The following is a 17610-nucleotide window of genomic DNA, read 5'->3' as shown; positions in this document are numbered from 1 at the left end:
ATTGATGAAGTTTTGAAGTTCCAAGGAAGACAATTGATTTTCTAAGTTTTTCTCCATAAATTTAGTGGTATTTTCATCATAATTAAGGCATGGATTGTATTCTCTTCATTCAAGGAGTCAATTTGAATGATTTAAAAAATGATCAAAACAATGAATTATCCAATTTTGTAATCTAGCCATGGGTTCTTTCATAAAATGTTTTGAATAATTGAATATTGATTAAATTGTTGTTAATTAGATGATTTTAAATTAAAAATCTTTGAAACCATGCAATTCATTCAACCCTAGATTTGACTACTTTGTTGGTGATTTTATTATATCTTAATGTTATTGAGCTTATGTAGTTTGATTAGGGCTATTGAATGATGATCATGCTAGAATTCTTAGTTGGCTTCCCTAATTTCATAAATTCATGTTGTATTATCCTTGATTCACTATGTATTATGATTATTGGGTTGAATTTATGTCATGACCATTGGTAAGGGCCTTGGTATATTGTGTTGGAAGAATTAACAATGGATTAAAGTTATGGGGTTGAATTCATGGTATGTTGATATATGTTGTGGGGTTGAATTCATGGTATGTTGATATAACTTTCTCTAAATTGTGTAGTCTAAGATTAAGATATTAATGATGTTTGGTATGGTCCACTTATGGTGGCGGTGCTTATGTGCTATACTTGTGATTAATGTGGCCTTATCGACATTCCTTTATGAATTATGAATGATGTGGCCTCATCGGCATTTATTTATTTATTATGAATTTATCATGTTATAACTTGAATATGTGGTTATTATGAATGTCTATATGACTTATGTGTTTATGTGGAGTCAAAGCATGAGTTTTTCTAGTTGATGATGTGTGTGACTAGTAGACTATGGTATAGTCATTATGTGGATTTCTTGATGTTGAAGTATGATGTTTATTGATAGATTATATGATACTTGTGATATTTAAATTGATTATACTATAGTAGTGAGTAGTATGACCTATAGATGATATTGGTTGTACCTACGTGCTTTTTGAATGATATGCAATATATGATATGGTGAAGTATGAGTGTGTCTTGTTTTGGTAGACTTGTGTCCCTTACTTGATACATGTACAATGTAAATGTGAGTTCTTGACTTAGTATGCTAAAGCCTCTTAGTCTAGTATGTGTGATTGACATGTGAACTTGAACATTGTTAAGATGGTCCTTTATCTGGAACCTTCAACCTAGTTGAAAGGTTATGATATCTTTGAAGTTTAAAGCCGTAGTGGGATCCTTCATGTGTGAATGGTGGACTTAAGGTTTATTGGCTGGAATGACATGAAATCATCCTTAGGAAAGTCATTGAGCTATCCTCTTAACCATTGTAAGAAAACCTTAGGGGACCTCTTTGGTAAGGCATAATGTGATTGGGTTGTGAACTAGATATGAAACCTCTTCATGTACTCCTTTATTGAACTAGTCTATGAGAACAAAGTCTAGCACGGAGTGAGTATGCTTGGGTAGTAGCTCTAGCTAAGGATGAGGCTAGAGTACAAAGGAATCCTCGATATTCCTTAACCATGTGCCTACATTGGTTGTGTCCTTGTTCTACCATTGGCAAGTAGAACACCCTTTGTCGGAGTAGGGTTGACTCCAAATTCCATGTTTAGCTACGATGGTCTATGTCGGTTATTGTCTATTCTCATCATATGGGATACGTGCTAGTGTTGGAGAAGTTCTATGAAGTTTAAGTTGTTCTATTGGACACTATCTAGATATTGCACGATTAGGCTTTGAAGATGTTAGTGACTGAGTTCCTAGGTCTTCTCCAAGACCATTACTTGAATGTCCTTATGTGATGAATGTATATTAAGTGAACTAATGATGATAATGACTTAAGTTAAAAATCATATGAATGAATAAGTACTTAACTAGAGTAGTTTAAGGTTTGCCAAGTTAAGGTGTGAAGGGGGCATAAGAATGTTCACTTCATGTCTTACCTAGGGAAGTCTTAAGAATGACTCTATATAGGAAAGTTGGTCGATACATTAGATGTAACAACCCTAAAATGACTATGCTATGTAATTCTTAATGTATCTGGAGTGCCTACGATTAGACCGGGTTCACACAGATTTTTGCGCATAGAATGATACCTCTGAACCCTTGCAACAACTAAGACAACTGATTTGGTGAGTTATTTGAGCTAGGAAAGGTTGGGTCCAACCATGTAGGGCACCCGAATATGAAGATTTACCCGGATGAGTCTTAACCAGACTTAAAAAGGGGTAATCTTATGTTTAGAGGGTGTATGTAAAATGGTCTTTTCAAGGCTAAGGGTAGTATTGTAATTGTCTAAAATATTTAATTAATTAATTAAATAATATGGTGGAGGGGTAATTTGGGTAGAAAGGGCCGAAATCGGTCCTTTGAGTAAAATCTTGCTCCACCCTGGTTCGAACCTAGGTGGGAGCAATGATTTACTTTGATTTATTTTATTTGGTGAACTAATTTAATTAATTAATATTTAATTACTAATTTAATTAAAGGAAAAATTAGTTTTTTAATAATAATAATAATAATAATAATAATAATAATAGTAATAATAATAATAATAATAATAGTAATAATCATAATAATAATAATAATAAATAATAATAATAATAATAATAATATTAATAATAATAATAATAAATAATGAGGAGTACTAGTTTGACTAAGTCTCCACCTAACTCTCTTAATCCTAATCCACTCATTGTCACGTTTTTCTCTTCGCCTCTCTCACTTTCACACTTATGCATTCCATAATACAAAAGGACAGAACAAAAATAATAAAGTTCATCAAGAACTTGATTGCTAAAAACTCAAAAGAAAAGTTAGTCTAAAAACGTAAAGCAAAACAAGGTTCTTGACGTGATTGTGCTTGAAGTTTCGGTGGTGAGGCTTGGTTTCGTTGGAATTTGGAAGTATTTAAACAAGTGTGGAAGGATATTATGGTATGATTTTTCTTATCTCTTAGACCCTTTCCTAAGAGACCCCTAAGTTCAGTTTAAATTCCAATCGAGAAACTAAGGTTTTCCCCGTTGCATGCCCCTGCCATTAGATCCTCTGAAAGATTCAAAGCATGTGTTGGTATGTCTTCTGGTAGATAATTTTAGGTCTGGTTGTGATTATGTATTGAATGTGTATTTGGAAATTATGTAAGGAATGAAAGATGTATTCTGGAAAAGTATTTTACGTTAATTGTTTGAGCATGGTGTGCTGTAAATTAACTGTGTTGCTGCCTGAAATTTGTGTGTTATAAATGTTGTGTTTTCTTATATGTAAATATTTAAAGTGTGATGTTCATTTAAGTTTAATGTTGCTAGATTTAATGGTAATTCGTGGCTGAATGTAATCATAAAAAGATTACACTTAAAAATGAACCAAATGATCCACGAAATGCCTTAAGAATTAACTTATGAATGATGATAAAAAGAAGCTGAAAATAGTGAACAAATTTCTAGCATTTGGTAGGTTGGGTTCGGCCAAACAAAGTGGTACAAAATTCAATGAAAATTGAATGTAAAATAAGTGAGATCCCTAAGGATTGAACCCAAGATATCATTACATAAAAACTACAAAAAAAAAGCAACAAAAGATTGAGAGGAAAATGGATTGGAAGAGACCAAATTTCCAACTTGCTGGAAATACTGGAAATTTGGAGTCTCGGCCAAGGATGAGAAAATTAGCTATGTTTTTAATTTTTTTAAAATGTGAGGTCATTGGGGATCGAACCCATGACCTCACCAAATAAAAATAACACAAAAATTTCATGAGAAAAATGAAAGGAAAAATAGAGGTGGTGAGTGGGGATTGAACACACAACCTCTTGAATGGATGAGAGAATTAGGAGAAAAATAAAGGAGAAAATAAAATGTGGAGAGTGGGGAATGAACCCAAAACGTCTTGAATGGATGAGAGAGTTAGGACAAAAATAAAGGACAAAATAAAATGTGGAGAGTGGGGATGAACCCACAACCTCTTGAATGGATGAGAGAGTTAGGAAAAAATAAAGGAGAAAATAAAATGTGGAGAGTGGGGATTGAACCCACAACCTCTTGAATGGATGAGAGAGTTAAGACAAAAATAAAGGAGAGAATAAAATGTAGAGAGTGGGGATTGAACCCACAACCTCTTGAATGGATGAGAGAGTTAGGAAAAAAATAAAGGAGAAAATAAATGTGGTGAGTGGGGATTGAACCTACAACCTCTTGGATAGGTGAGAAAGTTAGGAGATAAATTAAAAGAAAAATAATGAGCTTGTGGGGGATTGAACCCACAACCACCTTTCCTTAAAACGAAAAATGAGAGGATAACAAGAGAGAAATATTATGGGGTTGATGGGAATCTAACTAGCGTCTCGCGAATCTGAAAAATGCAATTATAGAGTTTAAAATAAGATTAAGTGTTGTTCAAGGGATTCGAAATTGGGTTTCATTGCCCAATTACGTATTGACACATAATTCATACGCAAACAAATATTTAATGAATGCTGCCTCTAAAGATCGAAATCAATATCTTGGGATATCTACAAGATGCATAAGTCTTGTACCACATAATCTTGGGTAAACATGAATCACCTAGACAAACTATGAATGAAGCATCATGGAATGTATGTGTAGACTCATAAGTCTAGCATACGTTTAAAAGTAAGTGAGCCTAATATGTGTCTGATAAAATGATGTAACCCTAGAAGGGTTAAGTAAGAGTGTGAAACACACTAAATGACCAAGTGCATTGGCATATGATGAAATGAACATTCACGTGAAGGGGTGATTAATTATGAAAAGCAAATGTGTTAAATTTAATGAATGAGGTGAAAATATGATAAGAGGCTAATGTGAAAGATGAGAGCAATATCAAATGATCCTAAGTAAATGTTACCAAAACGTACTCACCTATGAGAGTGTAAAGCTAATGAAGAGACCATTCTTTATGAACACTCTAATTAAAGTATTGAAGTTAATGCATACTTAATACGAATGATGATATGAGAAATCATCTAATGATCTATGAAGTCCTCATGCTAGAAGACAACTTCCATGATGTATGAGTTGAATGTAATGAAACTTTATACTGAGCACCGATAGGCTAGCTAAGAGCGGTGATGCGTCCCTTCGGGAAGGGCGGAGGTTCATGTAACTCTCATGAGATGAGACTGTCCAGCATGCTGGGTATGGGTCTCCTTATATCTCCTAGTCTTTGAACCTATACTACAATATAAGGACCTAGTAGGTTCCATTCCCTAGATATGCTAGTATGTTTTGGTTCACTTTGGCCGGTGATTCCACCTCTTTTCGGTGTGGGGATTACTCATTGGATTTCATGATGCTCACATGATCTATGTCGGTTAAGGTTAAAAATTCCAAAGAAAGAATAAGGCCAGCCTCAACGAATGCACATAATGAAATGAACGATACCAAAGGTGTTAGGATAGGATGATCAAGAGGTGATCTAGACTTAAGTAATAACACTAGGTTTTTCTTGGTCATTGCACAGCGAACCCGATGAGAGTCTTCAACTACATCCTAGGTATGACTGGTGGCTGCACTAGTATATGAAAGAATGAAAATGAAGTACGTATGAATGAATGAAGCAGACTCTGTGTTTGTTAAAGAAGGCTCCGTAGTTGAGGTCCCATATGTTGAGCCCTTATTTTGGGAGGTCCTAATGTATGGTCCATGATTCCAAGGTCTCATGACATATGAAAGAATGATATGAACTATGTGATATGATATGTGTAATATGTTATGTGTTATTTACAAAATGATTAGTATGATGATGCATGTTACTCTCATTGCATGACTTTGTTAATCCGAAATTGGCAAGATCACTGACTTGACGTTCCATAATTCATATCGATAGGAAAGAGCTCTTCTTAATCATGCATGTCGTTGGTGTGTGCTTGAATATATCCATACTTACTACAAGTGTGTACTAATCCCATATAACTCTAATTTTTAGGTGCAGACATAGGTGGACGTTAGAATTACAGGTCGACGCTGAAGCTATCCAAACATAGAGCATTCATCCGGATTTGGTAGGCCTTTATGCTTTCGAGGACAATTGCCTATTATATTCTAGCTTAGATATTGGTTTGAGTAGTGGAGTATCTTCCACTAGCGTTTCTTTCTCATCTTATTTCAAACATTTTATTGGTCCAATTTTAGCAAGTATACACTTAATGCAATATGGAACTATTTCTTTCATTTGATTATCTTAATATTAGATGGTTGATTGTGAACGTTTATGAGTTTAAGTAGAATGGCTTATATGAATGTTAAGTAACAAAAAGTTCAAATTTTCTGCTAAAATTAACCTAGATGAAGTAACGATTACGTATGTAGGCTTGTCTGCGACCTCTGAGAGGTCAACAACGCTGGTCTCGTCTGGGGACTAGACTCCGGACGTGACAATTGCATGATGAACCCATTCTCTGTTACCAAAACGATTTAGCCTTTTATGGGCTTTATGATCTTGATTTATTATCGATTAAATTATGATTCTATTATATTTAAGTGGTTGTATCTACTGTTATTTACATTAATTCATCATGATTTTATGATGAAGGATCCATGGATGAATAATTGAACATGCCTAGCATAGTATTCTAGGAATTCATGGTAACATGGCCCTTTTTGTGATTTAATGTTGAACTCGATTATGTTGTGGTTCTTGTAGCTATTGTTTTAGGTCAATATTGTGGTTGAATTGTGAATATAAATACTGTACTATCAAAATAAAGAAGGCTTGGTTTGAATTAATCTAGGTTCTTCTAGTCTATGGAGTTGTAACTTGTTATCATGGCGTTAGGTTAGTTGTTATATAAATTGATCATGGTTAATGTCTATAGATGCTGCCTATAACAAAATATGGAGATGAATTGTATGTAATTAACACAATATGGGTCAATTTATGATAGTTTGAATAGGATTAACCTATGTAAACTTACCTTCCATGAATTCTTTATATGAAGCATGCTTGTGTAGACCTTAATGTCAATTGTAGTAGTGTCTCATCTAGACTATGATTTCATTAGATACTGACTAAAATGTACATTTTTCTAAAATATGATTTATGATCAAGACCTTAGAGAATCAATAGTGTTGGTTAATTCCTCTCTATACCCTAACGAGTTGACAAGTCTGATTCCTATGTTGTAGCTTGATCTTGAAGTGATTTAATCATGATTTCTTTATGATTATGTGTTTAATTAGCTACTGCCCTAGACTTATGCCATTAATTAAATATAATTGATGATCAATGCAAGTGAATTGGATTAAAAGCCTTGTATTATGTTATAGTATGATCTTATAGAGACTTGTACATGGTTTCTTCTATAATTAAAGTACATTTAGCTACTTCCCTATATATGAAGTGTTGATGAACAAGGTCTATTGATCAATGATGATCAAAGGGTGAGAAATTGGTAAGAATGCTTATCTCTTCTACTTTCCGTATAATATTGTAGTTGATGAAGCCTTGTATGACATAGTGTGGTATGGTCCACTTATGGTGGAGTTGTTTACTTTTTTTAAATCTATATATGTGTTGACCATGTTAATGAAGGCAAATTCATGAATATATGAGCATGTTATTTTGATGATACTATGTGAAGCTTATGCCTACTTTCCTATTCTAGTTGTGAATTAGGTTGTATGGCTATTGTGTAAGCATGTGTATATCCATGTTAGGGTGAAGTATAGGTGATGCCATTGATGAGTTAAAAATGTTTAATAATACTTTACCAATGTACCCCTATGTGAATGCATGAATAACACAAGTTAGGAGTCTTAAGTGTAATATGAAGTTGGCTTGTCTTCTATGCTATTGTGTTTTGTGTGGTTTATGCTTGAAGGTATATTATGTTCTAAGATGGTGGATGCCTCAATATGTTGTTGATATCCATTATGTGATCATGTTGACCAATGTACACACACACTCACTCACATGCATATTACAAGTCGTATGGGTCATGGTGTCTAAATGAAAGGTTGTTCATTAGTCTACTAGGCATGTAAAGTATATGTATGTGAGATATGTTATGTATTCCTTACTAGGATGACTTGAAAGGTGTACTAATATGGACAAGGGTATGGGACCTTGCCTATGCATTGCACATGTGTACCTTGATATGATAGTTCTAATTTTGGTTTATATATGTATGAATATGTATGTATGAACTTGTATGACTTAATGTGTTATGTGAAAGGTTTGATCAAATATATGTATACACACACATGTATGAAGATCTAGTCAAGAGAGGGTCCTTGAATGGTGTATTCATGTGTACCCTAAACTAGATGATGCTTTACATATGCTATGTTCATGTGAATCAATTATTTACATGATTTAGGTTGATGAACTTCCATCTATGACCTATGAGTTGAGCATATGAGGGGATGAATGTCCTAAACCTATGATTTATAAAGTAAAAATATAATAACGGTTTCCAATGAAGGGAACTTAGCTTAACACTGAGTGAACTTGAATATGAGTGTGTGTCCCTTCCTATGGTAGAAAGGTATGTCACCATAAATCTCATGAGGTGGATAACCACAATTCCTCAATGGGCATAAAAAGGGTTTCCATAAGTGAATAACTATAATGCCTAATATTGGCATAAAGAGGGTTTTAACATGTACCTCCAAGTTCCATATCTATGTTGCCTACATAGGATACTAGCTAGTGGATCCACCTAGAAAGCTATGTCATATTTGGTTCTACTTTGGCCGGTAGACCACGTCCTTTCGGTGTTGGGTTCTTCCATATTTATCATCACACAGTCTATGTCAGTTAAGGATATAGTTTCCCTAAAGTAAAATGGACAATGGAAGTTAAATGACTAGCAACCTAAATAGAATGACTTAAGGGAGGTTACTTAGGATTGGTGGAAGTAATGAACCCATCTAGACAATGCACAAGTAGCTCCTTAGGAAGTTCGAAGAAGGTGTTCTAATGCATGTCACTATGTATGTGTTCCCTATGCATGACATTGTAGTATTTGTCTACTTGTTACGAATATGTGCATGATATGAGTTTTCATGCATGATGTTGATCTTGTTGACTATATGATGAAGGTCTTGACTTAACTATGTCTATGTGGTATTATACTTCTAATATGGTATGTGTTGTCTTGTGTAGATGATATGTATGATTTTCCTTGTGGTCCTAAGGTGATACATTGCACCAATTATCCTTAATTGATTACTTGGGAGACTAATGAATTAATAGAATTAGTTCATTGTAAAGAGGATGAGCTCAATGTAAAGTGACCTCCAATTGGACTTAAATTCTATAAGTCCTTTTCAATGATGTTTGGCCTTTGATTGTGTTTCTATGAAGTACAAAAATTATATATATGCTATTGATAAAGGTTTTATGATTATTTAATCAAAATGACATGAAGTATGGTTTCAAAGAAAATGTCCCTTTTAAATGCACATTTTTGCATGGCTGCCATACTTAGTACATTCTTGTGCTAATCCCATTCTTATATACTTTTTAACAAAGTGTAGGTAATGGAATGCTTAAAGGAGGTCTATGATTGAGGATCTTGATAGGTGATTTCACAAGCTCAAGGAAATGAATCCTTAAGTCCAAGGATGTCCTAATCTGTACTTATTGTAAAGTCTACTAAATATTGTATAGTTTTGTATTTGTCTTAAGGGCAGTGTCCCTAACGTATTCTAATAATGTTGAGTCTAAGATGGAAAAGAGACTTAGAGTCTATATATGTATTATGACTTATATTTTATATGTATATGAAGTAAAGTTTCTAGCATATGAGGTGCTATGAAGAGTTTTAAATTTTCTGCTAAATTTACTATGTTGATGCGATGAATGATAACTATAGGCTTTTATAAGATCTACGAGAGGTCAAGTACGCCATGTTACTTCTAGGGGGTGCTTCTCGGTTGTGACACCTAACTTCTAGGGTGTGGTTTTGGTATGTGCCAAGCTTGGTATAAGAGCATAGGTTGTGAAAGTAGTATTAGGATTTGAAAAGTCTCAAGTCACGTCTAGTAGAGTCTTGACTATCGGTGTGAGTTGCGACACATCTATGGGCGAGAGGCTATAGGACGATAGAGTTGCCCTTCTTTTCTACTCCTATGTCATGCCGTAGAGTAAAAGTTATGAGTAATATTTTCTTATGGTTTTCCTAAGGTTTCTAGGACGATGAATACGAGGAAAACACCAGCTAGGAGAGTTGACGAGAACGAGGTGTAAGAGGAGATTCCTCCACAAGTTGAGAAAGTTGAGAAAGTTCCTCAAGGTGATCAAGTCCCTAATATGGAAAGAGGTAATGATGTTCCGAAGGTTCATCAGGAGTTGAGTAATAGGGAGATAGGAGAGGCTTTGGTTGCTTTATCCCAAGCCGTGACTACTCAATTAAATTTGAGTATGATGCCTAGGGTGAATATTGTGAAGAGAACTATGACCTTTAGGTTAAGAGATTTTGTGAGGATGAATCCCACCCTCCTATCTTTCTTGGCTCTAAGGTGGGAGAGAATCCCCAAGATTTTTTTGATGGAGTGTACAAGGTGTTGAGTGCTATGGGATTTAAATCTAGGGAGAAGGCGGAGTTAGTTTCGTATCGATTGAGGGATGTTTCTCAAATATGGCACACTCAATGGAATGATAATAGGCCAGAGGAATTGGGTCCTACTGAGTGTGAAGAATTTAAAGAAGCTTTTCTTGGTAAGTACTTTCCCCGAGAGAAAAGAGAAGTTAAGGTGGAAGAGTTTATCAATCTCAAGCAAGGCATTATGAGTGTTGGTAATACTCTTCGAAGTTCTCAATGTTATCTAGATATACCCCTTCTCTTGTGTCTAATCCAAGGGATGAAATGAGTCATTTTGTGATAGGTGTGGCCGACTTAGTGAGGGAGAAATGCCGTACCACTATGCTACATGATGATATGACCCTATCTAGACTCATGGTGTATTCACAATCAATTGAAGAGTCTAAACTTAGGAGGATGGCTAGAAGTTTGAAAAGAAGTAGTGCTAGTGATCAAGATCAAACTAGGTTGAAGAAGAGGGCTCAAACTCAAGAAGAATATAAGAGGGTTAAGGTGACAGTGGAGAGATGAGGTGGTTCTCAAAATGTCAAACCTACATGTGTCACTTGAGGCAAGAAACATTATGGTGAGTGCCTATTTGGTACCGGGAGTTGCTACAGTTGTGGTAACGAAGGACATAAGGTGAGAGATTGTCCTATGATTGCTTCTAGAGGAAGAGAGGGTAAGCAAGTTGCTCCTAGTTCTCCAAAGGTTGATGCTCCAACAAAAAGGTATTTCTATGCATTCTGGAGTAGAGGATCAAAGACAGATGAGAATGATGAGGCTAAGTCCTTGCATTTTATATTTTTGAGATATGAGTTTCTTCTGAGTGGGGGAGTATGATTAGTAGACGGGATAGAAATTCCTAGAAGCCTGTTGCATGTGCATGGTGTTTAGGTGTTTTGTTAAAATTGAATTTCATAACCTTCTTGCATTGTGTGTTTTGTGAATCCATGAATGTGTTTTAAGATGTGTTTACATGATTTTACTTTACATATTATCATATTTATATCATGAATTGATTAAAAGATGGATTTTTGAAAAAAATTGTTGAATCACTGTAAGAGTACTGTTTATTCACTGTTAAATTTTTGGAAATTTGACTAATTAATTCTTTGGCCTAAAATTTTTGTTATGTTGTTAGAACTGATTTATATAGGCATGATATTTAATATAAAATGAGTTTTTTGTTATTTGGAATGAAGCATGTGAGTTTTGAAGCATAACGAGTTATAGAATTGTCTTCTAGTTTCCTGTTGTGTTATAAATATCATAAATATGTGAAAGTGATGTTTTGTTATTGATTAAGTGTTGTATGTAATGGTTATTAGCTTTTAGTTAAATCTCTATTCTTGTAAGTGTTCGGAGAGTGGCAAGTGTCATTCGAGGACGAATGTTGTCCAAGTGGGGGATGTAAGACCCAAAAATGACATAGGTTAAATAGCGACTAGACTTTTGGTATTGATTGTATAAGGTACTAAATAGGTCTATTATGTGTTAATGAGGAAGTGACTAATAGTTAAGGTGCATTGGAAGTCAAACATCAAGGGACGACTAAGACGTTCGACGACTAAGTCACCTATGTGGTTCTTTGTGTTTATGTGTGATTCATGAGGTTTTAAGGTCTTTAAATGATTTATTATGTCATCTATATGCAGTGTGTCACGCTTCGTGGAGTTTGGAGATCAAACGTCCATGACGTTCGAAAGTGTTGCCTTGAAACGACCTTGTGTGTCTAAGCATGTTTCATTGAGTTTTACGCGTTAGTTTTGGATGAAATTCATGTGAGAGGTGCTAAATCGTATATGATTATTTTTGGGTTGGAAACGTCCGAGAAAACATCCCTAAGGAGCAACCAAGGGTCCTTGAGAAAGGACCCAAACTTGGAGTCAAGACTGTCCCAGGTAGCCCTAAATGACATCAATGGCTAGTGGTCCTATCGACGCCCTGTCGATGGGTGCCGTTGGTAGGAACTTAGACTAGGAAGGGAAGAGGACCATTTCAAGCCTCTGAACCAAACGACAAGAGTTCAGGACAATCTTTTTGTGGAAAAATGGTCCATCGACTGCCCAATCATCGATGGTCTCTTTTCCTGCGCAGCCTCATCGTTAAGTGAGGGGTGATGTTGTAATTTCACCCCACTTCCAAATAAGAGTATTGGCGGTTATTTAGGGGTCTTTTGGATATTTTAAATGTGTTTATAAGTCTCAAAACACATTGAAGAATTCATTCTTCTAAATCAAAAACCAAAATCCCTTAGAATTCTCTCCAGGACTCCATTGAAGTCCAAACACAAGGAAGGGCTTAAAGTGACGAATTGGGTGGATATTATTAATTAAAGTGAATAATTAGATTCATAAAGGTATGGATATTGATCCTTGAAACTCTGTTCATCAAGAAGCCCCAATTCTCAAGATGTTTTCTAAAGTTTTCAAGTTGAATTGTCCAATTTCAAGATTCTACCATGGGTTCTTGCATTAATGATTTCTAAACATTGAATAATGATTTAATTGATATTGTGTTGATTATTTTAACCTTAATTGCCTATGAACCCATGAGTTGAATGAACCCTAGATTTTGACTATGTTATGGGTTACTTGATATTGATCTTATGTTGTTGAATTCTAGTGTATATTTAATGGGCTTTGTAATGATGTAAGAATTGTGTTCAATTGATATCTAGGTTGTATTAAATTGATGAATCTATATTGAATTGACCTAGTTTCATTTATTATCATAATTTCTATATTGAATTATTGTCCATGGCCATTGGTAAGGGTCTTATAGAAGTGAATTGAATGATTTAGCATCGAATTAAGGAATTGAGGATGATGTGGTGGTAAGATGACCTATTCTCTTCATTTGAGGTTATTTATACTTCAATTATGTTGTGATTGTTATGGTCCACTTATGGTGGTGGTATTATGTGCTTTACTTGAAATTGACGTGGCCTTATCGTTGTTACTTTATGCAATAAGATGATCATAGCATTGTCGGCACTACTTGAAGTAATGTTGCTATTTCTGTAGTTGAATATGTGAAGTAAGATGATATCTATCTATATGTTAAGTGTAACACCTTGAAAATCCAAGCCGTGTCGTCAAGCCTAACATAGGTTTCATAAAGTCTAAGTAGTGTTTGTAAGTCCAATCTTAATGAATATAGGACATTTGGGAGGTTTAAGAACCAAAACATCTATGACGTCCGGGAAGTTGGTTCAAAGGGATGTTAGTGTACCTTATCCTATTTGACTACCTTTCAGGAGATAAAAATGAACAAAAATTGGAGGAAAGGTAGATAATAGGTGTTTGAGCTTATTCATGGTTGAAACGTCCAGGAACGACTCTCCAAGGACCAACCAAGGGCTCTCGAGGAGGACCCCTGTAGTTTGATGCAAAACTACCTGGCAGTGTGCATTGACTGGACAAAAGACGGACCGTGTGTGGATCGACGGGGTGTCGATGTCGTCCCACACTTAGGATGGCGGAGAAGTCCCTTTCACCTGCACAACATCTGAACTCATCGAGGATTGCAGAGGTGCAGACTACGATCCGTGTATGGTTCGACAGGGCGTCGATGCCACCATCATTCCACACTTAAGCAATTGGAGGAATAACCTTGCTTACATTGTCTCTGACCAAGACAACGGTGTGCAGGATGGGGGGGGGGGGGGGGGCTGTCTGTCGACAAACAGAAGGCCCGTTCATCGGGGTTTCATCTATGAGGGTCGAGTTTTTTGCCTAATTTAAGTTGGTCTTATTTAATTAATTAAGTGGTTTAGGGGTTAGTTGCGGATTGAAGAGAGACTATTTAAGTTTATTAAGTCCCACTATAAAAACCCTCAACCCTCATTAACCTAAAGACAACTCTCAAATAAACTCTCTTCCTTCTCTGTTATTTCTCTCTCTACATGAACTCACTATTGAGGACTAGCAAGCACTAGGGTTTGGGTGCTTGAAAGGGATTAATTCACCATCAAATTGTTAAAAAACGTTAAGGTGTGGGTTCTATTAATCTTTGAGACTCTTTCCTCAAAGAGTTTCTTCAAAATAGATTTCAAAAAAGTTGAGTTTACTTATGGGTTTTATTCAATTACAAAATTGAAGTTATGGATTGAGTTGTTGATGATTTCTACAGGTTATTTGAGTAGATTAATATGTAATTCAACTTATTTATGGTAATTGTTGATGGTTTGGTCTAAATTGAAGATTATGATTCTCCACCCCTAACCATAGGTAGTGATCATGACCTATATTGTTTTGTGATCATTCAGTTGAACTATGTTGCCCACATAAGAATACTAGCTAGTGAATCCATATAGTTGCTATGTTTCATGTTTTTGTACTACTTTGGCAAGTAGTCCGCCTTCTTTTGGTGTAAGGTTTTATGACACTAGATTCCACATTATCTCATGTTGTCTATGTCGGTTAGGGCAAGATGTTACCAGAAGGTAAAACGAATTAAAGGACTTGAACTCTAACTTGGATAACCTAAGGGGGGATAGCTTAGTCTAGGTAGGGGTATGAGTCTTTACCTAAACATTTCACTAGTTAGCCTTGAAGGGAGTCATAGGAGGAGGTTCTTATATGTACTTATGTTATTATAATATATGATGTATTTATGATGACCATGGCATATTATTGATACTATATGTTGATTAGTTCATTTATGAATATGCCTTGGGTTATAAGTTAATATATGATGAAATATAAACCTAAATGCCATGATAATTTTTATGGTGGATATTGGTCATGTTTTCTTGTTGAGGATACTTGATTGACTAAGGTTATGGGGCTTTGCTTAGTCATTGCACTTGTTGACTTAATAAGGAATTGTGAGTAATTGTCTTGCTTATTATGATATGTTTGACTCTTATTCATTCTTGTGATATTATTTCTTGATGTTAGGGTTGTAGTAAATCATGGTTTCAAGTATGTTGGGATAAGTATTACTTGTTGAGATAGTAAGAATGTTTGGTTGATTGATATGACTTACTTGACTTTGCATTAAGTCCCTAAAGGGGTAAAATGACATGTTTTGACTAAAAAGTGCCTTTTAGCATGTTTTGCTTGTGTATGTGCATAAAATCCCATACTTAGTACATGTGGAGTACTAACCCCATTTTGTTTCCTTTTACCAAACATTTTAGGTTCCGGTCATTGAAGAGTTTGGAAGGCGACATTGTTGAAGGTTGGATTCTTCCTTTCATCTAAGTAGGGTAGGTCCTCAAATTTTGAGTGCAATGCCATCATCTATCTTATGAATTTTTTATGAGCTTATTGACTCTATCATTCTTTTCTTTTTTAATGGAGTATTGTACTTTTGTATGACCTATACATGGTTTCATTAAAATTGATGTAAGGGCTATGCCCATATTGTGATAATCGTTTAGATAGTATGAGATGAGACAATCATTGAGACTATTTCTATATTTTACGTATATGTATGTGCAATAAGAGTAGAAGGCTATGTAACCTTCCTATACGAAGGGTCTATGTATACTTGATATGAATATATATTATGTGTATGTAGAGGTCTATGTAAACCTCCAAGTAGTGATAATAAAAATTTTAAATTTTTTCTGCATTTTTCAACCTATGAATCTAATGACATGAAACTAAGAGTCTAGTCTTAGTCTTTGAAAAGGACGACGATGCCGATTACGTCTAGGGGGTAAACCCGGATGTATAAAACTTTGTAACAGATCATGTGGTTGAATATCATTGAGTTATATCTCTCTTTCTACCATGTCTATGTAGGTTTGTATTCATAATTGTGAAGTGCAACACACTTACGAGTAGGAACCTATATGATGCTTAGGAATCACTCTCTTTCTTGGAAATCTTATATCGTGCCAATAGAGTATACTTATGGTGTTCTTTTGCATCTAATACTATTGTTGTGCTTATAGGAATCATGAATAGTTGAAGGAATGCGACTCAAATACTTGAGGAGAAAGTTTCTAATACTGGAGGTCCTCCCCATGATGAGCAAGTTCTCCACTTGAAGAAGATGTTAATGTGGAGCAAGCCCCGGCTAACCCTCCACCTATGATGGAGGCTGAGATGAGGGATATTCTTGCTCAAATGGTCCAATCCATAACTACTCAAGCACAAGTCGTGACGGTTCAAGCCCAAGATATGACGCCCCAAGCCAATCGGGATATTACTCCCTGTCCTCATCAATAAGTCACTATTATGGCTTCTTGTCTAAGGGACTTTACTCGAGTGAACCCTCCTACTTTCTATGGGTCTAAGGTTGATGAAGACCCCCAAGAATTCATTGATTAAGTCCATAAGATACTATATGGTATGAGGGTGTCTTCAAGTGAGAATGTCGAGTTGGCCACATACCTACTCAAGGATATGGCTCAAACTTGGTATTTGCAATAGAGGGATATATGCCGTTTAGGGGGGGTCCGTGACTTGGGAGATCTTTAAGGTGAATTTTCTAGATTGGTTATTTCATAGGGAGATGAGGAAGGAGAAAGTGACAGAGTTCATCAATCACCGCTAAGGAGGAAAGAGTGTCCATGAGTACTCTTTGGAATTCATTAAGTTGTCCAAATATGCTCCTTCTTTGGTCTCCGATCCTAGAGACCAAATGAGCCATTTTGTAATGGGGGTGTCAAAGGACTTACAAGAAGAGTGTCACTCGGCCATGCTAAATGACAACAAGAACATTACCCATCTTATGATTTATGAAAGAAGGGTTGAGGAGGCAAGGGCTACGCAGAACAATATATATGCTAAGACAACAAGGTCATTTGATGAAATTGTCCTATAATGTTTCCCAATAGTGTTTTTTATGTTGATATAGTAGAACTCGATATGCTTGATTTTTATATTATATTGTGTATGGATTGGTTGCATGCATGTTTTGCATCCATTGATTTTAGGACAAGAGTGGTGAAATTTAACTTCCCAAATGAACCCGTTGTTGAGTGGAAGGGGGGAAATTCTATTCCTAGCAGTTGTATTATTTCTTGTCTAAAAGCAAGCAAAGTGATCTCAAAAGGCTGTCTATATCATAT

At 35.4% G+C, this 17610-nt stretch overlaps 1 long non-coding RNA gene across 1 annotated transcript; it reads left to right on the top strand.

The window, feature by feature from the left end:
* Positions 1-2766: 2766 nt before the first annotated feature.
* On the top strand, positions 2767-9835 carry LOC112941493 (uncharacterized). Its single transcript, XR_003246752.2, has 3 exons — positions 2767-2967; positions 5978-6053; positions 9532-9835. It is a non-coding gene; the product is annotated as an uncharacterized lncRNA (long non-coding RNA).
* The last annotated feature ends 7775 nt before the right edge of the window (positions 9836-17610 follow it).

This window comes from Solanum lycopersicum, chromosome 5, assembly GCF_036512215.1.
Source record: "Solanum lycopersicum chromosome 5, SLM_r2.1".
In the NCBI taxonomy this organism is placed as follows: Eukaryota; Viridiplantae; Streptophyta; class Magnoliopsida; order Solanales; family Solanaceae; genus Solanum; species Solanum lycopersicum.
The sequence above is the reverse complement of the archived record's forward strand: the minus strand, read 5'-3'. Positions and strand labels throughout refer to the sequence as shown.